We start from the raw sequence: 26,785 nt of genomic DNA, 5'->3' as shown, positions 1-26,785 counted from the left end.
AGAGAAAAAGAAAGCGAGGAGGGGAGAGGTAGGCTTGTTGCTAGGTTGCATTAATTATTTATACACAAGCCTTATTAGAATATTAATGCTAAAAGCAATCAGGCAACCCTATGTTAAATTAACTGAGAGGGAGAGAGAGGGAAAGAGAGAGAAGGAAAGAGAGGGAGGGAAAGAGAGAGGGAAAGAGAAAGAGAGGGAAAGAGAAAAAGAGGGAAAGGGAGGGACGGAAAGAGAAAGAGGGGGAAAGAGAAAGAGAGGGAAAAAGAAAGAGAAAGAGAAAGAGAGGGAAAGATAAAAAGAGGGAATAGAGAGAGGGAAAGAGAGGGAGGGCAAGAGAGAGGAAAAGAGAAAGAGAGGGAAAGAGAGAGGGAAAGAGAGAGAGGGAGGGAAAGAGAGAGAGGGAGGGAAAGAGAGAGAGGGAGAGAAAGAGAGAGAGGGAAAGAGAGAGACAGAAAGAAAGTAAGAAAGAAAGAAAGAAAGGGAAAGAGAAAGAGGGGGAAAGAGAAAAAGAGGGAAAGGGAGGGAGGGAAGGAGAAAGAGAGGGAAAGGGAAAAGAGGGAAAGAGAAAGAGGGAAAGACAGGGAGGGCAAGAGAGAGAGGAAAAGAGAAAGAGGGGGAAAGAGAGAGGGAAAGAGAGAGAGGGAGGGAAAGAGAGAGAGGGAAGGAAAGAGAGAGAGGGAAAGAGAGATACAGAAAGAAAGAAAGAAAGAAAGAAAGGGAAAGAGAAAGAGGGGGAAGAGAGGGAGGGAAAGAGAGAGAGTAAAAGATAAAGAGAGGGAAGGGGAGGGAGGGAAAGAGAAAGAGAGGGAAAGAGAGGGAGGGAAAGGAGAGAGGAAAAGAGAAAGAGAGGGAAAGAGAAAGAGGGAAAGAGAAAAGAGGGAAAGAGAGAGAGGGAAAGAGAGGAGGGCAAGAGAGAGGAAAAGAGAAAGAGAGGAAAGAGAAAAAGAGGGAAAGGGAGGGAGGGAAAGAGAGAGGGAAAGAGAAAGAGAGGGAAAGAGAAAAAGAGGGAAAGAGAGAGAGGGAAAGAGAGGGAGGGAAAGGAGAGAGGAAAAGAGAAAGAGAGGGAAAGAGAAAGAGAGGGAAAGAGAAAAAGAGGGAAAGAGAGAGAGGGAAAGAGAGGAGGGGGAGAGAGAGGAAAAGAGAAAGAGAGGGAAAGAGAGAGGGAAAGAGAAGAGAGGGAAAAGAGAGGGGAAAGGGAGGGGAAAGAGAAAGAGAGGAAAGAGAAAAAAAAAAGAGGGAAAGGGAGGGGGAAGAGAAAGAGAGAGAGGGAAAGAGAGGGAGGGAAAGAGAAAGAGAGGGAAAGAGAAAGAGAGGGAAAGAGAAAAAGAGGGAAAGAGAGAGAGGGAAAGAGAGGGAGGGAAAGGAGAGAGGAAAAGAGAAAGAGAAGGAAAGAGAGAGAGGGAAAGAGAGAAGGAAAGAGAAAGAGAGGGAAAGAGGGAAAGAGATAAATGGAAAGAGAGGAAGGGCAAGAGAGAGAGGAAAAGAGAGTGGGAGAGAGAAAAGGAAAGAGAGAGAGGGAATGAGAGAGGGAAAGAGAAAGAGAGGGAAAGAGAAAAGAGGGACAGAGAGAGAGGGAAAGAGAGGGAGGGCAAGAGAGAGAGGGAAAGAGAGAGGGAAAGAGAGAGAGGGAAAGAGAGAGAGGGAAAGAGAGAGAGCAGGGTATTTTGGCATTTATGTGGAATTATTGAGGCTACCTCTTTGGAAATATCTCCAAGCACACACACACACGACAGTAATTGACTCCATCCACACACCATGTCCATAAACATATTAAACCATGTTAAACCATATAATGAAGAAAGTCTGTTTGAAATATCTTCAGTGAAGTCGATTTTGGAATTTGAAACACTGATATTACATAGGAAAAACCAAATAAGTTATAATTTTTGTAATGATAACTCAATCCCTAACACAGCATTCATCCTGGTTGTCCTTCAGTTACATCAGTTCAAACACACAACCGCAAATAGACCAATACACATCTTCTTTATGTCCATCACACACACTAGCACAAACTAACACACACACACACACACACACACACACACACACACACACACACACACACACACACACACACACACACACACACACACACACACACACACACACACACACACACACACACACACACACACACACACACACACACACACACACACACACACACACACACACACACACACACAATTACACACAATAACACACACTAAAACACACACGCTCTCCTGTGAGAGAGACACCTGTCATTGTTTACCATGACTATCCAATTATTGGGCTGTCCTCAGATAGCCAGATAGCCAGAGAGCTTACGCACACAAAATCAATTTCAATTTCCCTGTCTTCATTAGGCCTATCTGAGCAGTATTTAGATCTGGGTTCCTGTGCTCTGACCTGTTTATCGAAGAGAGGAGTGGGAGAGAAAGAGAGAGGATGGATAGACAGAGAGAAAGAGATGGAGAAAGGGAGGAGAGGAGGTCATGGTATGGACAGAGCAGGTAGGTTAGAGGGTCTGAATTCGAGAGGTGAACAGAGAGCTGATTGGCTGAACGAGGGGACAGCTGATTGGCTGAACGAGGAGCAGGGCTGTCAATCAATGGGAAGTCCAGAGTTTACTGACCCATCTGAGCCTTTATGTAACCAAGCTAATCATGCATGTTTCTCACTATTCCCCAATCATGTAAATTGTGTTTACGTGTGGCAGTTATATATGTCTGTGGTGGAAGTGTATTTGCGCGTGTGTGTGAGTGGGAGAGATTGTGTTGCTAAGATTGCATGCCACTCCAGCCAGGTTCCGGATTTGTATGGCAGATGTGGCGTGTTTCAGAGCAATGTCATATTGCACACAGAGAGAATACTAGATTGCTGTGCTATTATTATGATTAGGTCATTGTCTCCTTTGTTGATTGGGGTGGTCCTTAAACAATGCTGTCCTGGAGTGCAGTGATATCCTGGTCCCGCATGGGGATAAAGAAGGGTACACATTTTCGTCCCAGGCCATTCTTACACACCTGATTCAGCTAATAAGGGGCTAGATGATTAGTAGGTGTGTTAGTGCTGGGCTAGAAACACTAGTGGGTATTTTGTGCTGTGTAATGTATTTAACTGCATTGCACTGAGCTCTGTATTGTGTATAATATGTACTGTGCTGAGTACAATACTGTATATATTATACTGTGCTTCTGTGTACAATAATGTATATTGTATACTGTACTGCTGTGTACAATACTGTATATTATATATATATATATATTAAATTTGACCTTTATTTAACTAGGCAGGTCAGTTAAGAACAAATTCTTATTTTCAATGACGGCCTAGGAACAGTGAGCCACTGGTTGAAAGCAGACTGAACCAGGTTTTCCTCTAGGATTTTGCCTGTGCTTAGCTGTATTCTGTTTCTTTTTATCCTGAAAAACTCCCCTGTCCTGAACGATTACATGCATACCCATAACGTGATGCAGCCACCACTATGCTTGAAAATATGGAGAGTGGTACTCAGTAATGTGTTTGTATTGGATTTGCCCCAAACATAATACTTTGTTTTCAGGACAAAGAGTTCATTGCTTTGCTACATTTCATTGTAGTATTACATTAGTTCCTCATTGCAAACAGAATGCATGTTTTGGAATATATTTATTCTGTGCAGGCTTCGTTCTTTTCACTCTGTCAATTAGGTTAGTGTTGTGGAGTAACTACAGCGTTGTTGATACATCCATCCTCAGTTTTATCCTATCACAGCCCAAAAAAACTCTGTAACTGTTTTAAAGTCATTGGTCTTATGGTGAAATCCTGAGCGGTTTCCTTCCTCTTCGCCAACTGAGTTACGAAGGACACCTCTATCTTTGTAGTGACTGGGTGTATTTATTTACCAATCGGTTCCCTTCTTTGTGAGGCATTGAATGTCTGTTTGAAATTCACTGCTCGACTGAGGGACCTAACAGGTAATTATATGTGTGGGGTACAGAGATTAGGTAGTCATTCTAAAATCATGAATCAAGACACTATTATTGCACAAAGACTGAGTCTATGCAACTTAGTATGTGACTTGTTAAGTACATTTTTACTGAACTTATTTAGGCTTGCCATAACAAAGGGTTGAATACTTATTGACTCAATACATTTCAGCTTTTAGCATTTTATTAATTTGCAAACATAAAAAAGTACTATTACACTTTGACATTATGGGGTATTGTGTGGAGGCCAGTGACAAAAAATATCTAAATTGAATAAACTTTCAATTCAGGCTGTAACACAACAAAATGTGAAAAAGTCAAGAAGTGTGAATACTTTCTGAAGGCACTGTACTACACAGCCCAGCACAGTATATAATATACAGTATTGTACACATCAGTACAGTATATAATATACAGTATTGTACACATCAGTACAGTATATAATATACAGTATTGTACACATCAGTACAGTATAAATATACAGTATTGTACACAGCCCCACACAGTATATAATATACAGTATTGTACACAGCAGCACAGTATATAATATACAGTATTGTACACAGCAGCACAGTATATAATATACAGTATTGTACACAGCAGCACAGTATATAATATACAGTATTGTACACAGCAGCACAGTATATAATATACAGTATTGTACACAGCAGCACAGTATACAATATACAGTATTGTACAAAGCAGCACAGTATATAATATACAGTATTGTACACAGCAGCACAGTATACAATATATTGTAGTATTGTACACAGCAGCACAGTATACAATATACAGTATTGTACACAGCAGCACAGTATACAATATACAGTATTGTACTCAGCAGCACAGTATACAATATACAGTATTGTACACAGCAGCACAGTATACAATATACAGTATTGTAGCAAAGCACGAGTATAAAATATACAGTATTGTACAAATCCCCGAGCTACACAGCATACAGTATTGTACTCAAAGCAGCACAGTATATTATACCCATTGTACAAGCAGCACAGTATACAATATACAGTATTTAACAGTGCACAGTATACAATATATAGTGTTATACAACAGCAGCACAGTATATTTAACAGTATTGTACACAGTGCACAGTATTAACAGTATTGTACACAGTGCACAGTATACAATATACACTTGTACTGCAGCACAGTTATTTAACTGTAGCCGTGTGTGTTGTTATTTAACTGCACAGTATTTACTGTGAGTAATCAGTTATTGTAACTGTGATGTGTGGTGTTATTTAACTGTGATGTGGTGTTATTTAACTGCTGCACAGTATACAAATCTGTTGTGTCGGCCCAGTGTACAAGGCAGTGATTGTGGATGTTATTTAACTGTGTGTGGTGTTATTTAACTATGATGTGTTGTTATTTAACTGTGATGTGTGGTGTTATTTAACTGTGTGTGGTGTTATTTAACTGTATGTGTGTGTGTGTTATTTAACTGTGCTGTGTTGTTATTTAACTGTGTGTGGTGTTATTGTATTTAACTGCAGCAGTGTGTTATTTAACTGTGCTGTGTGGTGTTATTTAACTGTGATGTGTGGTGTTATTTAACTGTGCTGTGTGGTGTTATTTAACTGTGACAATGTGGTGTTATTTAACTGTGATGTGTGGTGTTATTTAACTGTGATGTGTGGTGTTATTTAACTGTGTGTGGTGTTATTTAACACAGTGTGTTATTTAACTGTGACTGTGGTGTTATTTAACTGTGATGTGTGGTGTTTATTTAACTGTGATGTGTGGTGTTATTTAACTGTGATGTGTGGTGTTATTTAACTGTGCTGTGTGGTGTTATTTAACTGTGATGTGTGGTGTTATTTAACTGTGCTGTGTGGTGTTATTTAACTGTGCTGTGTGGTGTTATTTAACTGTGATGTGTGGTGTTATTTAACTGTGATGTGTGGTGTTATTTAACTGTGATGTGGTGTTATTTAACTGTGATGTGTGGTGTTATTTAACTGTGCTGTGTGGTGTTATTTAACTGTGCTGTGTGGTGTTATTTAACTGTGATGTGTGGTGTTATTTAACTGTGATGATGTGTGGTGTTATTTAACTGTGATGTGTGGTGTTATTTAAACTGTGATGTGATGGTGTGGTGTTATTTAACTGTGATGTGTGTGTTATTTAACTGTGCTGTGTGGTGTTATTTAACTTGACGTGTGTGTGGTGTTATTTAACTGTGATGTGTGGTGTTATTTAACTGTGCTGTGTGGTGTTATTTAACTGTGATGTGTGGTGTTATTTAACTGTGATGTGTGGTGTTATTTAACTGTGATGTGTGGTGTTATTTAACTGTGATGTGTGGTGTTATTTAACTGTGCTGTGTGGTGTTATTTAACTGTGTTGGTGTTATTTAACTGTGATGTGTGGTGTTATTTAACTGTGATGTGTGGTGTTATTTAACTGTGCTGTGTGGTGTTATTTAACTGGTGTTATTTAACTGTGATGTGTGTTATTTAACTGTGATGTGTGGTGTTATTTAACTGTGATGTGTGGTGTTATTTAACTGTGATGTGTGGTGTTATTTAACTGTGATGTGTGGTGTTATTTAACTGTGATGTGTGGTGTTATTTAACTGTGATGTGTGGTGTTATTTAACTGTGATGTTTTGGTGTGTTATTTAACTGTGATGTGTGGTGTTATTTAACTGTGATGTGTGGTGTTATTTAACTGTGATGTGTGGTGTTATTTAACTGTGATGTGTGGTGTTATTTAACTGTGATGTGTGGTGTTATTTAACTGTGAACTGTGCTGTTTGGTGTTATTTAACTGTGATGTGTGGTGTTATTTAACTGTGATGTGTGGTGTTATTTAACTGTGATGTGTGGTGTTATTTAACTGTGATGTGTGGTGTTATTTAACTGTGATGTGTGGTGTTATTTAACTGTGAAGTGTGGTATGTTATTTAACTGTGATGTGTGGTGTTATTTAACTGTGATGTGTGGTGTTATTTAACTGTGCTGTGTGGTGTTATTTAAAGGTGTGGTGTTATTTAAACATTTGTGTGTGGTGTTATTTAACTGTGCTGTGTGGTGTTATTTAACTGTGATGTGTTGTAATTTAACTGTGATGTGTGTGTTATTTAACTGTGCTGTGTGGTGTTATTTAACTGTGAAGTGTGGTGTTATTTAACTGTGCTGTGTGGTGTTATTTAACTGTGATGTGTGGTGTTATTTAATGTGATCTGTACTGTTATTTAACTGTGTGTGGTGTTATTTAACTGTGGTGTGGTGTTGTTACTTGGCCAAATGTGAGTGTGGTGTTATTTAACTGTGATGTGTGGTGTTATTTAACTGTGATGTGGGCTGTTATTTAACTGTGATGTGTGGTGTTATTTAACTGTGATGTGTGGTGTTATTTAACTGTGATGTCGGCAGTGTTATTTAACTGTGACAATGTGGTGTTATTTAACTGTGATGTGGAAGCCATTTAAGTTTGCCGACTACAATATACAAAGCTATTTAACTGAAAAGTGCATTTAACAGGTGTTCATCTAAAACTGTGATGTAAATCAACCTGTTTGATTTAACTGACAGGTGTTATTTAACTGAGGACTGGTATGTTCAGTTGATGTTCAGTTATTTAACTGTGCCTTTTGAAAGAAATGCAGACAGAGTTCAAATGACTGATTGGTGTTAAATGACTGTGGTGTTAAATTCTCCATGTGTTATTATCAACTGTGATTAACTTTCCAAAATGTCCTTTTAACTGTTTTCAATTTTATTCAATAATTCCACTGTGTCTGTATGTAACTTCTCTCTCCTAGTCATTTTACAGTGATGGTATTTAACGTGTAGTACCATAATGAACATGTATCACATATTTTGGTGTGATTGTTTATTTAACTGTGATGTACCACAGTGAAATTATTTATTACAGGTTTGATGTGCTTATTTAATCTGTGGTGTTAACTGTGAAGTGTACTTGGATGTTATTTAACTGTGTATTTCATGTTATAAATGAGTCCCCCATGTTGGTGTTATTTGACCTACAAGGCTCTGAAACTTGGAGTGCCAAAGTCATTTAACTGTGCTGTGTGGAGGTATTTAACTGTGATGTGTGGTGTTATTTACTATGATGTGGTGTGTTAAGGTGATGGTGGTGGTATTTAACCCTGCTGATTGAGTGAGAGGTGTTATTTACCATTTCACTCTCTGTGCTCATCAGCTGACCTTTATATCCCTAGTTTTGTGATAGCAGCCAGAGTACAGTGCAATGCCACAACACACAACAATAACAACAACAACTCACTGTATGTGGAAAACTGTAGATGGGTGGTGTTATTTAACTGTACTGGACAGCGGTGCAACAACTGTGAAGTGTTGTGTTATTTAACAATGAACTCTAGTTATTTCAAATTGCTTGGATACAATGTAAAGCTAATAAAATAATTTGTTCAAAACTAAAGTCACCAAAGCTCCTCACACAACTTTCCATCAATAATACCATTTCAAAATGTAATTCACACATTACATCTAGATGACTGTCTATTAATTTCATTACAATGATGTAACTATCAATGTGAGACAACTGATCAAAATGATAAGTGACTAAATGTGTTCTTACTGTAATTTTCCCTGCAGAATTGAGACTTGGCCAAATAGAGGAGGCAGAGGAACAATTCTGACTGACCAACTAGGGCGGGCTGTGGTCAATTTGGTTCGGGACAGAAATGATATTCGCCTAAAAGAAATTCGGCAGCACATCTTGGACAATGACGACATGTTCAACAATGTGGAAGCCATAAGTTTGCCGACCTTTGAACGCATGCTGAAAAGGCACCAGGTGTCTCTCTAAAACATCTATACCATGTGCCTGTTGAAAGAAATGCAGACAGAGTGAAGCAACTGAGGACTGAGTATGTTCAGTTATGTTCAGTTTCAAGGTGCCTGTTTTGAAAAATTCTCCCAAAATTCTCCATCATTATAATCAGTAATTATCTTTCCAAAATGTCCTTTTAGAGGGTTTTCAGATTTTATTCAATAATTCCACTGTGTCTGTTGTATTCTCTCTCCTAGTCATTTTACAGTGATGTATTTACGTGTAGTACCATAATGAAACATGTATCACATATTTTGTACTACAATATTTAATGATTGTACGAACAGCTACACAGTGAAACTATCGGTATCTTGTTTGTGGGTGATCTAAATGGATGTTCCTATGGTATTTCATGATAAATGAGTCCCCCATTTTGAAAAATGACCACAAGGCTCTGAAATTAGTGCCAAAGTCATTGTAAAAAATGGTATTTAACTGTGATGTGTGGTGTTATTGACTATGATGGTGCTGTGTGGAGGAATGCTGCTGACTGAGTTCATTCTCACTCTCTGTGCTCATCAGCTGACCTTTATATCCCTAGTTACACACAGTAGCAGCCAGAGTACAGTGCAATGCACACAACACACAACAATAACAACAACAACTCACTGCACAATAGAAAACTGTACATGGAATCACACTTAATTGTTGTGTAATATGCAATGCATTACAGTTAATAGAAATAGATAGTGTAAAAACATGCTGATAATTAAGATTGTAAGATACCAGGTAGTCTGTCAAAGCTCCTCACCAATGACAGAGCATAATGTATCTCATACATAACATACACCCCCTTAATTTTTTACACTGCCTATGTGTTTGTGTTTCTGCCTATGTTCTTTGTGTGTTCTCTCCTGTTGTGTTCTCTCTGTTCTCTGTCTCTGTGGGTGGTGTGTGTGTGTGTGTGTGTGTGTGTGTGTGTGTGTGTGTGTGTGTGTGTGTGTGTCCTGTGTGTGTGTGTGTGTGTGTCTGTATATAGAAGGCCATCTGCCAGGCCCTAAGGCTGTTCTTCCCCACTGTTCTCTCCTCTTGTTCTCTCTCTCTGTTCTCTCCTCTCTGTTCTCCTCCTCACTGTTCTCTCCACTCTTTGTTCTCTCCTCTCTGTTCTCTCCTTTCTGTTCTCACCTCTCTGTTCCCTCCTCACTGTTCCCTCCTCACTGTTCTCTCCTCACTGATCTCTCCGCACTGTTCTCTCCTCACTGTTCTCTCCTCTCTGCTCTCTCCTCTCTGTTCTCTCCTCTCACTGTTCTCTCCTCACTGTTCTCTCCTCTCTGTTCTCTCTTCTACTCACTGTTCTCTCCTCACTGTTCCTCCTCACTGTTCTCTCCTCACTGTTCTCTCCTCTCTGTTCTCTCCTCTCTGATCTCTCCTCTCTGTTCTCTCCTCACTGTTCTCTCCTCTCTGTTCTCTCCTCTCCTCACTGTTCTCTCCTCTCTGTTCTCTCCTCTCTGTTCTCTCCTCTCTGTTCTCTCCTCTCTGTTCTCTCCTCTACTCACTGTTCTCTCCTCTCTGTTCTCTCCTCTACTCACTGTTCTCTCCTCTCTGTTCTCTCCTCTCTCCTCTCTGTTCTCTCCTCTACTCACTGTTCTCTCCTCTCTGTTCTCTCCTCTCTGTTCTCTCCTCTCTGTTCTCTCCTCTCTGTTCTCTCTTCTACTCACTGTTCTCTTCTCTCTGTTCTCTCCTCTCTGTTCTCACTGTTCTCTCCTCTCTGTTCTCTCCTCTCTGTTCTCTACTTACTGTTCTCTACTCTCTGTTCTCTCCTCTCTGTTCTCTCCTCTCTGTTTTCTCCTCTCTGATCTCTCCTCACTGTTCTCTCCTCTCTGTTCTCTCATCTCTGTTCTCTCCTCACTGTTCTCTCCTCACTGTTCTCTCCTGTCTGTTCTCTCCTCTCTGTTCTCTCCTCTCTGATCTCTCCCTCTCCACCTTCCACTTTGTTATTGTCAGAATTTCACTTCACAACACAGCATTGGAGATGTTTATTGTTATCTGTTGTAATATCCAGGATAATGAATATAGACATACAGTGCCTTGCGAAAGTATTCGGCCCCCTTGAACTTTGCGACCTTCTGCCACATTTCAGGCTTCAAACATAAAGATATAAAACTGTATTTTTTTGTGAAGAATCAACAACAATTGGGACACAATCATGAAGTGGAACAACATTTATTGGATATTTCAAACGTTTTTAACAAATCAAAAACTGAAAAATTGGGCGTGCAAAATTATTCATCCCCCTTAAGTTAATACTTTGTAGCGCCACCTTTTGCTGCGATTACAGCTGTAAGTCGCTTGGGGTATGTCTCTCTCAGTTTTGCACATCGAGAGACTGAATTTTTTTCCCATTCCTCCTTGCAAAACAGCTCGAGCTCAGTGAGGTTGGATGGAAAGCATTTGTGAACAGCAGTTTTCAGTTCTTTCCACAGATTCTCGATTGGATTCAGGTCTGGACTTTGACTTGGCCATTCTAACACCTGGATATGTTTATTTTTGAACCATTCCATTGTAGATTTTGCTTTTTGTTTTGGATCATTGTCTTGTTGGAAGACAAATTTCCGTCCCAGTCTCAGGTCTTTTGCAGACTCCATCAGGTTTTCTTCCAGAATGGTCCTGTATTTGGCTCCATCCATCTTCCCATCAATTTTAACCATCTTCCTTGTCCCTGCTGAAGAACAGCAGGCCCAAACCATGATGCTGCCACCACCATGTTTGACAGTGGGGATGGTGTGTTCAAACATAACGTTTTGCATTGTTGCCAAAAAGTTCAATTTTGGTTTCAGCTGACCAGAGCACCTTCTTCCACATGTTTGGTGTGTCTCCCAGGTGGCTTGTGGCAAACTTTAAACAACATTTCTTATGGATATCTTTAAGAAATGGCTTTCTTATTGCCACTCTTCCATAAAGGCCAGATTTGTGCAATATACGACTGATTGTTGTCCTATGGACAGAGTCTCCCACCTCAGCTGTAGATCTCTGCAGTTCATCCAGAGTGATCATGGGCCTCTTGGCTGCATCTCTGATCAGTCTTCTCCTTGTATGAGCTGAAAGTTTAGAGGGACGGCCAGGTCTTGGTAGATTTGCAGTGGTCTGATACTCCTTCCATTTCAATATTATCGCTTGCACAGTGCTCCTTGGGATGTTTAAAGCTTGGGAAATATTTTTGTATCCAAATCCGGCTTTAAACTTCTTCACAACAGTATCTCGGACCTGCCTGGTGTGTTCCTTGTTCTTCATGATACTCTCTGCGCTTTTAACGGACCTCTGAGACTATCACAGTGCAGGTGCATTTATACGGAGACTTGATTACACACAGGTGGATTGTATTTATCATCATTAGTCATTTAGGTCAACATTGGATCATTCAGAGATCCTCACTGAACTTCTGGAGAGAGTTTGCTGCACTGTAAGTAAAGGGGCTGAATAATTTTGCACGCACAATTTTTCAGTTTTTGATTTGTTAAAAACGTTTGAAATATCCAATAAATGTCGTTCCACTTCATGATCGTGTCCCACTTGTTGTTGATTCTTCACAAAAAAATACAGTTTTATATCTTTATGTTTGAAGCCTGAAATGTGGCAAAAGGGCGCAAAGTTCAAGGGGGCCGAATACTTTCGCAAGGCACTGTATACATGCATACACACAATATATACATATACACACAATAAATATATATATATATATATATATATATATATATATATATATATATACACACACACATACACATACACATACACATACACACACACACACAGTGGGGCAAAAAAGTATTTAGTAAAAAAAAAAGTATTTAAATTTTTTTTTTTTAAGTATTTAGTCAGCCACCAATTTATTTGCAAATTATGGTGGAAAACGTTTGACCTCTGTCATTGCCAACAAAGGGTATATAACAAAGTATTAAGATAAACTTTTGTTATTGACCAAATACTTATTTTCCACCATAATTTGCAAATAAATTCATTAAAAATCCTACAATGTGATTTTCTGGATTTTTTTTTCTCATTTTGTCTGTCATAGTTGAAGTGTACCTATGATGAACATTACAGGCCTCTCTCATCTTTTTACATATATATTTAAAAGTTTGTGGATACGGCTATTTCAGCCACACCCATTTCTGACGTATACACCCATTGCTGGTGTATAAAATCAATCACACAGCCATGCACTCTCCAAAGACAAACATTGGCAGTAGAATGGCCTTACTGAAGAGCTCAGTGACTCTCAGCGTGACACCGTCATAGGATGCCACCTTTCCAAGTCAGTTCGTCAAATGTCTGCCCTGCAAATTTCTGCCCTGCAACTGTGAGTGCTGTTATTGTCAAGTGTAAAAATCTAGGAGCAACAATGGCTCAGCCACAAAGTGGTAGGGCACACAAGCTTACAGAACTGGACAGCCAAGTGCTGAAAAGCATAGCGAGAAAAATTGTCTGTCCTCGGTTGCAACACTCACTACCGAGTTCCAAACTGCCTCTGGAAGCAACATCAGCAAAATAACTGTTCGGCGGGAGCTTCATGAAATGGGTTTTCATGTCAGAGCAGCTGCACACAAGCCTAAGATCACCATGTGCAATGGACTCCGGAGCAGTTCTCTGGTGTGATGAATCACGCTACAACATCAGTCTGACGGACAAATCTGGGTTTGGCTGATGCCAGGAGAATGCTACCTGCCCCAATGCATAGTGCCAACTGTAAAGGTGGAGGAGCAATAATGATTTGGGGGATGTTTTTCATGGTTCAGGCTAGGACCCTTAGTTCCAGTGAAGGGAAATCTTAACGCTACAGCATACAATGACATTTTAGATGATTCTGTGCTTCCAACATTGAGGCAACAGTTTGGAGAAGGCACTTTCCTGTTTCAGCATGACGATGCCCCTGTGCACAAATCGAGGTCCATACAGAAATAGTTTGTCGAGATCTGTGTGCAAGAACTTGACTGGCCTGCACAGAGCCCTGACATCAACCCCATTGAACACCTTTGGGATGAATTGGAACGCCGACTGTGAGCCAGGCCTAATCACCCAACATCAGTGCCCGACCTCACTAATGCTCTTGTGGCTGAATGGAATCAAGTCCCCGCAACAATGTTCCAACATCTAGTGGAAAGCTTTCCTAGAAGAGTGGAGGCTGTATAGCAGCAAAGGGGACCAACTCCATATTAATGCCCATGATTTTGGAATGAGATCTTTGACGAGCAGGTGTCCACATACTTTTGGTCATGTAGTGTATATAACAAAAACAACAAATGAACACACACACACACACACACACACACACACACACACACACACACACACACACACACACACACACACACACACACACACACACACAGACACACACAAACACACACATTAGGTTAGTGAAGATGAATGTGGGGATATTGACATCCAGTGTCTCTAATTGTAGCACTAATCTTCAAGGACAGAGCAGAGGAACAGGGAGGGATATTGGGAGAACGTAGAAATATACCCAACAGAAAGGAAAGTACGGGAAACATACCGTAGAAGTTGGAAAATGTAAAAGGCTCTTTGGCATGTCAAAAAAATCCACAACGGATATAAATTAGGATAACGATACAGAAACAAGAAAACAAGAACAGAACAATCAATGGAGTCAATCAATTTAGATGGTGGAATAGATAAAGAAAGATGGATGGAGAGAAACAAGGTTGGGGAGGGAGTGGTGAAGGTGGAGAGAGGAAAAGAGGGGAAAGATGTAGGAAAAGAGCAAAGGAGCGTGAGAGAGAATGAGATGGAGGAAAGAGAGGCAAGATAGAAGAGGGAGAGAAGAGCGAGAAAGATGAAGAGAGAAAAAGTGAAAGAGAGGGAGGGATGAAGAGAGTTGGAGTAGGGGTTAGTCAGTGATCCAGAACAGTGAGCAGGCAAACAGCAGACAGGAGCTAGAGTTAGGTCAGGTGCAAAGACACACACACACACACACACACACACACACACACACACACACACACACACACACACACACACACACACACACACACACACACACACACACACACACACACACACACACACAATGTGTGCATTGTAAATTGCAGGCATTTGGACGCATTTATTCACAAACTCACACACAAACACCCTTACAGAGGGGACTTCATTACAGACAAATAATAACATAACACTTAAATTATTTTACCACAGTCCTCCCGTACCCGTCCTCCCTGTCCCCTGGCCCCTCCCTGTCCCCTGGCCCCTCCCTGTCCCCTGTCCCCTCCCTGTGCCCTGGCCCCTCCCTGTCCCCTGGCCCTTCCCTGTCCCCTCCCTGTCCCCTCCCTGTCCCCTCCTTGTCTCCTCCCTGTCCCCTCCCTGTCCCCTGTCCCCTGGCCCATCCCATCTATTTCCCGTGTTGTCCTACCTGGGATGATGGAAACGGTGTCTCTCTCCCAGGACACCACGCTGACGTACTCCTGCACGGCGGTGGGAATGAGGCACTTGAACACGGCCACGTTGCCCCGCATGGAGCGCTGGTCTGCCACACGCACCGTGTATGGCTCCCTGAACACTATTATACAGAGAGAGACGAAGTGTCAAGGATGTATTTTATTCAGATGACAGTGTTTTCCATAAGTGCTGGCCGAAAACATACTCATTGTCAACCGGCTACTTTTCCACTTCATTAATTCCCTTTAAAAGTAGCTATTTGATTCTGAATTTTAGGACCCCTATTAGTTTGTATGGGTTACCTTCAGACTAGTCCCGGGACACTTGTGGGGGTCATATTAGTTTGTATGGGTTACCTTCAGACTAGTCCCGGGACACTTATGGGGGTCATATTAGTTTGTATGGGTTACCTTCAGACTAGTCCCGGACATATTAGTTTGTATGGGTTACCTTCAGACTAGTCCCGGGTACACTTATGGGGTCATATTAGTTTGTATGGGTTACCTTCAGACTAGTCCCGGGACACTTGTGGGGGTCATATTAGTTTGTATGGGTTACCTTCAGACTAGTCCCGGGACACTTATGGGGGTCATATTAGTTTGTATGGGTTACCTTCAGACTAGTCCCGGGACACTTATGGGGGGGTCATATTAGTTTGTATGGGTTACCTTCAGACTAGTCCCGAGACACTTATGGGGGTCATGTTAGTTTGTATGGGTTACCTTCAGACTAGTCCCGGGACACTTGTGGGGGTCATAATAGTTTGTATGGGTTACCTTCAGACTAGTCCCGGGACACTTATGGGGGTCATATTAGTTTGTATGGACTAGTCCCGGGACACTTATGGGGGTCATGTTAGTTTGTATGGGTTACCTTCAGACTAGTCCCGGGACACTTGTGGGGGTCATATTAGTTTGTATGGGTTACCTTCAGACTAGTCCCGGGACACTTATGGGGGTCATATTAGTTTGTATGGGTTACCTTCAGACTAGTCCCGGGACACTTGTGGGGGTCATATTAGTTTGTATGGGTTACCTTCAGACTAGTCCCACTTATGGGGGGTCACTTGTGGGGACTGTCCCGGGACACTATTCATATTAGTTTGTATGGGTTACCTTCAGACTAGTCCCGGGACACTTATGGGGGTCATATTAGTTTGTATGGGTTACAGACTATCCACGGGACACTTATGGGGGTCATATTAGTTTTGTAGTAAAGAAGACTAGTCCCGGGACACTTATGGGGGTCATATTAGTTTGTATGGGTTACCTTCATATGGGTTACCTTCAGACTAGTCCCGGGACACTTGGTTTGTATGGGTTACCTTCAGACTATTTGTTTTAGTATAGGTTACCTTCAGACTAGTCCCAGGACACTTATGGGGGTCATATTAGTTTGTATGGGTTACCTTCAGACTAGTCCCGGACACTTATGGGGGTGGGGGTCATATTAGTTTGTATGGGTTACCTTCAGACTAGTCCCGGGACACTTGGGGGGTCATATTAGTTTGTATGGGTTACCTTCAGACTAGTCCCGGGACACATATGTTGATGTATGGGGTGGTGGTTATGGGGGTCATATTAGTTTGTAAGTATGGGTTACCTTCAGACTAGTCCCGGGACACTTATGGGGGTCATATTAGTTTGTATGGGTTACCTTCAGACTAGTCCCGGGACACTTGTGGGGGTCAGTCCTTCAGACTAAGACACTTATGGGGGTCATATTAGTTTGTATGGGTTACCTTCAGACTAGTCCCGGGACACTTATGGGGGTCATATTAGTTTGTATGGGTTACTACCACGGCCGGATGTGATGCAGCCTGGTCCCAGGGACTTATGGGGGTCATGTTACCTTTGATGGGTTACCTTCACTGAGATGCATATGTCTGTATGGGTTACCTTCAGACTAGTCCCGGACACTTATGGGGGTCATATTAGTTTGTATGGGTTACCTTCAGACTAGTCCCGGACACTTTGGGGGTCCTTCATAATTCCTTTAAAAGTAGCTATTTTATGGGGGTCTTAGTGAATTTTCCCGGGACACTTATGGGGGTCATATTAGTTTGTATGGGTTACCTTCAGACTAGTCCCGGGACACTTGTGGGGGTCATAATAGTTTGTATGGGTTATTAGTTTTGTGGGGGTCATATTAGTTTGTATGTTACCTTCAGACTAGTCCCGGACACTTATGGGGGTCATTTGTATTTACCTTCAGTTCCCGGGACACTTGTGGGGGTCATAATAGTTTGTATGGGTTACCTTCAGACTAGTCCCGGGACACTTGTCATATTAGTTTGTATGGGTTACCTTCAGACTAGTCCCGGGACACTTATGGGGGTCATATTAGTTTGTATGGGTTACCTTCAGACTAGTCCCGGGACACTTGTGGGGGTCATATTAGTTTGTATGGGTTACCTTCAGACTAGTCCCGGGACACTTGTGGGGGTCATATTAGTTTGTATGGGTTACCTTCAGACTAGTCCCGGGACACTTATGGGGGTCATATTAGTTTGTATGGGTTACCTTCAGACTAGTCCCGGGACACTTGTGGGGGTCATATTAGTTTGTATGGGTTACCTTCAGACTAGTCCCGGGACACTTGTGGGGGTCATATTAGTTTGTATGGGTTACCTTCAGACTAGTCCCGGGACACTTATGGGGGTCATATTAGTTTGTATGGGTTACCTTCAGACTAGTCCGGGACACTTGTGGGGGTCATATTAGTTTGTATGGGTTACCTTCAGACTAGTCCCGGGACACTTGTGGGGGTCATATTAGTTTGTATGGGTTACCTTCAGACTCCCGGAACACTCCCGGGACACTTATGGGGGTCATATTAGTTTGTATGGGTTACCTTCAGACTAGTCCCGGGACACTTGTGGGGGTCATATTAGTTTGTATGGGTTACCTTCAGACTAGTCCCGGGACACTTATGGGGGTCATATTAGTTTGGGGTCATATAGTCCCGGGACACTTTGTATATTAGTTTGTATGGGTTACCTTCAGACTAGTCCCGGGACACTTATGGGGGTCATATTAGTTTGTATGGGTTACCTTCAGACTAGTCCCGGGACACTTGTGGGGGTCATATTAGTTTGTATGGGTTACCTTCAGACTGGTCCCGGGACACTTATGGGGGTCATATTAGTTTGTATGGGTTACCTTCAGACTGGTCCCGGGACACTTATGGGGGTCATATTAGTTTGTATGGGTTACCTTCAGACTAGTCCAGGGACACTTGTGGGGGTCATATTAGTTTGTATGGGTTACCTTCAGACTAGTCCCGGGACACTTATGGGGGTCATATTAGTTTGTATGGGTTACCTTCAGACTAGTCCCGGGACACTTGTGGGGGTCATATTAGTTTGTATGGGTTACCTTCAGACTGGTCCCGGGACACTTATGGGGGTCATATTAGTTTGTTGGGTTACCTTCAGACTAGTCCAGGGACACTTGTGGGGGTCATATTAGTTTGTATGGGTTACCTTCAGACTAGTCCCGGGACACTTATGGGGGTCATATTAGTTTGTATGGGTTACCTTCAGACTAGTCCCGGGACACTTGTGGGGGTCATATTAGTTTGTATGGGTTACCTTCAGACTAGTCCCGGGACACTTGTGGGGGTCATATTAGTTTGTATGGGTTACCTTCAGACTAGTCCCGGGACACTTGTGGGGGTCATATTAGTTTGTAGGCCAAACTGTTCGCACGCTACCAACGTTTCTTGCGAGAAGACTGATTTTGCGGGATGTCTCTTGGTCTGCCAAACACCGCTATAGGTCGGCCACCTTCCACCGCAGAACGCTGACATAGTAGGACGTGGTAGATTGAGCCGCAGCCCATGCAAAAACTGATCTCTCTTGCTTAAATTGACGGATTTTGATGGGGATCTTTGTATTATGTTTCTTAGATTGGTGCACGGGTGCGCCAATAGACTCTTAATTATTAACTAGGCTTCTTTACATCAAAATGTTTTAATTCACTTGTCAGAAAAGTCTGTATAGTCTTCTCGTGATCTATTGACAGGACAGGCACCTGTCAGTCACAAAGCCAGCACTCTCCACAGTGTCAGCAGGAAGCGGATGTCTTCCGGTTTTCGGGGATAGAGTATTTTCAACCTAACTTCCGTTTCCCCTGAAAAACAGATGTTGGGACTCCGCTTTGGTTCTTTTTACGCTTGGTTACGAAGTGAGAGATGACAGCGACACACTGCTGGTTTGTCAGTTTGCTGTCGGTCCCGCCTCTCGGTACCTGTTCTATTTATGTGTGCTGTGGTTGGTTGCAGGGGAGCATGAACATGGCCTCCTGTGAGTGAATGTACAGTGGTAACAATGAATTGAAATGAAATCCACTTAATTATTGTTTTGTGGCGCATTCATTTATTTTCTTTTGCGTGTTTCAGAGGCCTACACAGCCACAGAGTCGGGGCGCATAGGCTATTACTGTGGTTTGATTGACGACAGAAAGAACAAGTGTTGACTAGTTTATTATTAAAGCTTTCAAACTGACTGAATAAAGTCAATCTCCTATATCCTTTTGCATAAATCATACAACGTAGTGACATGTCCATGGTATCACACCAGGACAAGTAAACCAACCATCTTGTTTGTATTTTCCTAGGTTTCGAAGCCCATGTCGAGACTTGCCAGAGAGCGATAAAGTGTCTTATCAGTGTAGCCTAGTGATGAGTTGTTCACGGACTAACAGCTATGTTTTGTAGTAAAGAAGAAAGAGAAAGATATGTTTTTCCAATGATGACATCATCGGTGTGCATCGAGTGATTTTAACCAATTATTAGTAGGCATTGCCTTCTAATTGTCTACTAATTGGTTGATGATGTCATTGGGAACACTTATCTTCCTCTATATTTTTTACTACAAAACAGAAACACGCCATTTTCACATATGTTGATGTTGGGGTGGTGGTGGAGGTGATGAATATAAAGTAGATTTATTTTAAATTTACATTATTTTTTATTTAACTAGGCAAGTCAGTTAAGAACAAATTCTTACTAACAATGACGGCCTACCCCGGACGACGCTGGGTCAATTGTGCGCCGCCCTGTGGGACTCCCAACCACGGCCGGATGTGATGCAGCCTGGATTTGACCCAGGGACTGCAGTGATGCCTCTTGCACTGAGATGCAGTGTCTTAGACCGCTGCACCACTCAGGAGCATCGGGAACACTTTTAAGTGAACGGAACCAAATCGCATCGGTGAGAGAGCTGTTCATTTTGCTCCCTAATTTGCTTACTGGTAGGCTACTCATGCTTTTTGATTATCTGCAGATAAATGATGAAAACATTAGACAAAGATGTTGACTCCTCACTGCAGGAAAAATAGTAGTGGAGAGAGAGCCTCATTCTGGTCCAAATGATAAAAGAAAACAGATTGAAAGCTACAACAGCATATTTTATGACACATGATATGGTATTATGAAATATATTAATACAGGCCTATTGATTTGATTAGTGTCGACAATGGAATAGCCTAATCAACTGCTGCTTTCTGTGTAGCAAAGCCCATATTTAACACCTGCTTCATTCTACAAACACCTGTAGGTCTATTCATGCATGTCTGACATTGTATCTAATTTTTTGAACACTTTAAACCAATTACCTGTAATTCTATATTATTTCTCTACAGGGAACACAACCTTTTTTCTTAGGTTTTTGTCACAATAAATTAAATCGAAAGACTAGACTAAACTATCTTTTCTGACTAGATTACTAATCTACCGCCTTCCCTCAATGTCCCACCCACAGTGATTGATTGACAGGTCTGAAACCCTACCAACTCTGTGACTCACAAACATCCCCTGACAATCCCACCCAGAATTATTGATTGACAGGCCAAACTGTTAAAGGGATAGCTCACCCAAATTACAAACAACTGTAAATATGACTGTCATCAAGAGAAGGCAGGTTTAATGTTAAAAAAGGTTATCTTACTAAGACAATAGTCCTGATCATAACGGCCTAAACAATCTCCGAAACAACTAACAATACACTGAATTCATACATTTTCAGTCATTTTATTTGGAAAGTCATGTCTTTCTACTCCATACCACAACCAAATAGACCATTCTTGGAGGTAAAGGCGTTAAAGAATTAAATGACTTAGCTGCGTATTTCGGACGGAATCAAGGCATTAGAATGTACTAGAGGCCAACCAACTCAGGGGTCATTCCCCTCCAGACTAAACCAGCCCGGATCTCCCTGAAACATTGTAAATATAGTAACACATATTTTAATATTTTAGAGTATTTGGTGTTACAATCTTTCTTTGGAATAAGAACAAGTGAATACTAGAGATGTAGTGGAATATACAGTATGAGATGTTTTGGACAGTAGTCTGTTGTAAGAATCATTAACAGAAACAAGTTAGATGACAGTTTTTATATTATAATTTGGATTTCAAAAGAATCTACTAATAATACAGATGTACTGAATCTACAACAATACATTTGCAAACATATTGGGAACAATTCAGAATCTTATTTGGTCTATTGTTAGAACAAGTCAATAACACTAATTCTACAGTACATCTGTTTTCATCATTGACTACGCAACCCATTTTCTGAGCAGGATAAACAAAACAAACGATTGGCTAGCTTTCACCATGACATCATCATCAGACACAATTCTATTGTTTTGTACACAACTGTGTCTCCAGAATGCATGGTAGTGTTAAAGCACTGTGCTCGAGATAACAACCCAGCTTTAGTACAACCGTCTGTATTGGCAGTGATTCACTGTTCATACATGTTCATGCAGTATTTGACACTCTCCTGAATGAGCATGAACTCATTAGTGAAATCAGGAGAAGCTAGGACATATTTGAAGGTTGCTAAGAAACAGCTTTGGAAGCCCCCTCCCTGGTAACAGCAGTGAAGTGTAGAGAACAGGCACTGTTACACTAATGTTAGAATCCTACTGCAGTATAACAACACATCAACATACATTACTACTTCCACTTTACATAGAGAAACATATGAATACATTAGACATAGAATTGGATGTCGAAATGATTGTATAAAACATGGGAACAGTGAATAGATTCATTAAATCACGCTATGATGGAAATTGTATCATCTACATTTGAATAATCGCCCACTGTAGCTATGCAGTATAGAGAGGGTTCAACAACAAATGTACATAACATTATGGCTATCTAGAAAGTAGTTTATTTACTGTTTATTTACTAGCCCTAACCCCATTTAATCATGCTCTAAACCAAGTTGTAGTAACCCCATTACACAAACTCTTGACCCCAACTCCTTGACCACAACACCCTAACCAGACCACAAGAACACCAAGGCATCCTGACCCTAAATCCCAGACCAGAACCTCTGAACCACATCCCTCCTGAATGTAACCTCTCCATAACCATAACTCCCTGACCATGCTACATACCTCCCTGACCATACATACCTCCCTGACCATACATACCTCCCTGACCATACATACCTCCCTGACCATACATACCTCCCTGACCATACATACCTCCCTGACCATACATACCTCCCTGACCATACATACCTCCCTGACCATACATACCTCCCTGACCATACATACCTCCCTGACCATACTACATACCTCCCTGACCATACATACCTCCCTGACCATACATAACTCCCTGACCATACATACCTCCCTGACCATACATACCTCCCTGACCATACATACCTCCCTGACCATACATACCTCCCTGACCATTCATAACTCCCTGACCATACTACATACCTCCCTGACCATACATACCTCCCTGACCATACATACCTCCCTGACCATACTACATACCTCCCTGACCATTCATAACTCCCTGACCATACATACCTCCCTGACCATACATACCTCCCTGACCATACATAACTCCCTGACCATACATACCTCCCTTACCATACATACCTCCCTGACCATACATACCTCCCTGACCATTCATAACTCCCTGACCATACTACATACCTCCCTGACCATACATACCTCCCTGACCATACATACCTCCCTGACCATACATACCTCCCTGACCATACATACCTCCCTTACCATACATACCTCCCTTACCATACATACCTCCCTTACCATACATACCTCCCTGACCATACATACCTCCCTGACCATACATATCTCCCTTACCATACATACCTCCCTGACCATACATACCTTCCTGACCATACATACCTCCCTTACCATACATACCTCCCTGACCATACATAACTCCCTGACCATACATACCTCCCTGACCATACATACCTCCCTGACCATTCATAACTCCCTGACCATACATAACTCCCTGACCATACATACCTCCCTGACCATTCATAACTCCCTGACCATACTACATACCTCCCTGACCATACATACCTCCCTGACCATACATACCTCCCTGACCATTCATAACTCCCTGACCATACTACATACCTCCCTGACCATACATACCTCCCTGACCATACATACCTCCCTGACCATACTACATACCTCCCTGACCATACATAACTCCCTGACCATACATACCTCCCTGACCATACATACCTCCCTGACCATACATACCTCCCTGACCATACATACCTCCCTGACCATACATACCTCCCTGACCATACATACCTCCCTGACCATACATAACTCCCTGACCATACATACCTCCCTGACCATACATACCTCCCTGACCATTCATAACTCCCTGACCATACATAACTCCCTGACCATACTACATACCTCCCTGACCATACATACCTCCCTGACCATTCATAACTCCCTGACCATACATACCTCCCTGACCATACATACCTCCCTGACCATACATAACTCCCTGACCATACATACCTCCCTGACCATACATACCTCTCTGACCATACATATCTCCCTTACCATACATACCTCCCTGACCATACATACCTTCCTGACCATACATACCTCCCTGACCATACATACCTCCCTGACCATACATACCTCCCTGACCATACATACCTCCCTGACCATACATACCTCCCTGACCATACATACCTCCCTGACCATACATAACTCCCTGACCATACATACCTCCCTGACCATTCATAACTCCCTGACCATACTACATACCTCCCTGACCATACATAACTCCCTGACCATACATACCTCCCTGACCATTCATAACTCCCTGACCATACATAACTCCCTGACCATACATACCTCCCTGACCATACATACCTCCCTGACCATACATACCTCCCTGACCATACATACCTCCCTGACCATACATACCTCCCTGACCATACATACCTCCCTGACCATACATACCTCCCCCTGACCATACATACCTCCCTGACCATACATACCTCCCTGACCATACATACCTCCCTGACCATACATACCTCCCTGACCATACATACCTCCCTGACCATACATACCTCCCTGACCATACATACCTCCCTGACCATACATACCTCCCTGACCATACATACCTCCCTTACCATACATACCTCCCTTACCATACATACCTCCCTTACTCCCTGACCATACATACCTCCCTGACCATACATACCTCCCTGACCATACATATCTCCCTTACCATACATACCTCCCTGACCATACATACCTCCCTGACCATACATACCTCCCTGACCATACATACCTCCCTGACCATACATACCTCCCCTGACCATACATACCTCCTGACCATACATACCTCCCTGACCATACATACCTTCCTGACCATACATAACTCCCTGACCATACATACCTCCCTGACCATACACACCTCCCTGACCATACATACCTCCCTGAGCATACATACCTCCCTGAGCATACATACCTCCCTGACCATACATACCTCCCTGACCATACATACCTCCCCTGACCATACATACCTCCCTGACCATACATACCTCCCTGAGCATACATACCTCCCTGACCATACATACCTCCCTGAGCATACATACCTCCCTGAGCATACATACCTCCCTGACCATACATACCTCCCTGACCATACATACCTCCCTGACCATACATACCTCCCTTACCATACATACCTCCCTTACCATACATACCTCCCTTACCATACATACCTCCCTGACCATACATACCTCTCTGACATACATATCTCCCTTACCATACATACCTCCCTGACCATACATACCTCCCTGACCATACATACCTCCCTTACCATACATACCTCCCTGACCATACATACCTCCCTGACCATACATACCTCTCTGACCATACATACCTCCCTGACCATACATACCTTCCTGACCATACATAACTCCCTGACCATACATACCTCCCTGACCATACATACCTCCCTGACCATACATACCTCCCTGAGCATACATACCTCCCTGAGCATACATACCTCCCTTACCATACATACCTCCCTTACCATACATACCTCCCTTACCATACATACCTCCCTGACCATACATACCTCCCTGACCATACATAACTCCCTTACCATACATACCTCCCTTACCATACATACCTCCCTGACCATACATACCTCCCTGACCATACATAACTCCCTTACCATACATACCTCCCTTACCATACATAACTCCCTGGATATGGGACGGGCTACTATGGTTTTGTAAATGCTAATCCCTAGTCCCATTGGGGTGAGATTTTGGGTCATGAGGGAATGAAGGCAGCAGCAGCAAGGAGGAAGTGGAGAGTAGCGACCGACCTGCTGGCGTGCAGTTCAGATCACAGGCTCTCTCTCTCTCCATCTCTCTCTCCATTTCTCTCCCTCTCTCTCCATAATCCTCCACTGGTTTGGCTCTAGCTAGTATTAGTATTAGTAGGAATATGTATTAGTGCAGGTTGGTGTTGGGAGGCAGAATATGAAAACAGATGTTGACAGCAGGAGGAGCGGGGGAGGGACTGTCTGCCCTGATGTGAATGATGGACAGAGAGGGAGGGAGGAAGGGTGGTGGAACAACGACAAGAGAGGTTGTGGAGAACCTACAGTCCAGGAGAAATATAAAAGTGTCTACAAGGGGTTGGTGCAGGTGACCACTTGACCTACTGGTTCAACGGAACATCTCACCTCCACTGGGTAGATCCAGTATATGATATGAAATGGATAGAATGGATGGATAGACCCAGATAAATCTATATGTATACCCACATCAGCTATATTCTGTGCTGGTTTATGAGAGGTACACCTTGTTAAAGCACTGGCATGAAGTCTAATCAATGGAGTGCACTAATTAGGTTTCATAATGAGAGATAATGAAAGAAGCGTGCCACTGCGGCTATATTTAGCATGGTACCAGAGGACGGTGTGAGAGGAGGAAGGAGAGAGGAGGAAGAGAGGACATGAAGAGAAAGAGAGGACACAGAAATAGAGAGAATAAGATGGAGGGAGAGAGCATCGGGCTCGTCAGCTGATGCTTTAGGAATAGCATAGCAACTAGCAGCAGCCGCAACATCTGCATAGATACTGTCGTTAGTGGGAGTGTTTTGTGCTTCTATGATGTCACTTGCAACACATGTACAGTACATACTGTGTTTGTGGGCAATACAGTTCAAACCAGATGAAGGATAAGGGATAATTGAAGGTTGTTAAGTAAAGCCAGGGAGTGACACAGGTCAGTGGCCTTAATTCACCATGG

The 26,785-nt window shown here is 42.3% G+C and overlaps 1 pseudogene; it reads right to left on the bottom strand.

The window, feature by feature from the left end:
* Positions 1 to 26,785, bottom strand: part of LOC135550575 (cell adhesion molecule DSCAML1-like) — a 151,855-nt pseudogene that overhangs the window by 93,569 nt on the left and 31,501 nt on the right.

This window comes from Oncorhynchus masou, chromosome 12 (assembly GCF_036934945.1).
Source record: "Oncorhynchus masou masou isolate Uvic2021 chromosome 12, UVic_Omas_1.1, whole genome shotgun sequence".
Classification (NCBI taxonomy): domain Eukaryota; kingdom Metazoa; phylum Chordata; class Actinopteri; order Salmoniformes; family Salmonidae; genus Oncorhynchus; species Oncorhynchus masou.
Note: the sequence above shows the minus strand (reverse complement) of the source record. Positions and strands in the feature narration are given on the sequence as shown.